Genomic DNA, 668 nt, shown 5'->3' on the forward strand with positions numbered 1-668 from the left:
CATCCCCCCTGGGGGGTGATTTCTCACTTTCTTTTTCTTTTTCTTTTTCTTTTTTTTTTTTAGGAGAGGTTTTTGCTATAGGGCGCGTGCGCTTGCCAGACAAAGAGAGACAAAGAGATAGAAAGCAAGAAATCACCCCCCGGGGGGATGGCCACGCTGCAATCCCTTCTCCTCCATTCTCCTCTCAGGATCTTGGGCACGCATGCACATGGACCCAGTGTGAGTTTTAAGCCACCGGGTCCAGGACATGAACTGCAGTCGACTACGTGGGAGTCCAGTGACATAGCCATTACACTAACTGCTGGTCCCAATTTCTCACTTTGTATCTCTCTGTCGCTCTCTTTCTGGCAAGCTCACATGCCCTATAGCAAAAACCTCTCCAAAAAAAATTTAAACTATATTTGAAAAATAAATAAATAAAACATTGCATGACTCAGTCCAGTCCAGAACAAAGCAGAGTACAGAGTTCTTCCCCTTCGCTCCACGGTGGCGTTCCTGGAGAGCCCCATGTACATCACACATGGAAGACAGTTGGTTACATGTGAGTGGAGCCAGAGCCTAACCTGGGCTCGGGCATCACACAGCATGTCACCTACACAGTACCCAGTGGCTTATCTGAAAGTTACATGGAATTGGAGACACCCTCCTCGTTCTGCAGGACCCTCCGG

The 668-nt window shown here is 48.2% G+C and overlaps 1 protein-coding gene across 2 annotated transcripts in view; it reads left to right on the top strand.

The window, feature by feature from the left end:
• VIPR1 (vasoactive intestinal peptide receptor 1) overlaps window positions 1–668 on the top strand; it is a 42,073-nt gene that overhangs the window by 24,131 nt on the left and 17,274 nt on the right. The gene's annotated exons all lie outside the window — the stretch shown is intronic.

Source organism: Tupaia chinensis, unplaced genomic scaffold (genome assembly GCF_000334495.1).
Source record: "Tupaia chinensis unplaced genomic scaffold, TupChi_1.0 Scaffold000451_2, whole genome shotgun sequence".
NCBI lineage: Eukaryota > Metazoa > Chordata > Mammalia > Scandentia > Tupaiidae > Tupaia > Tupaia belangeri.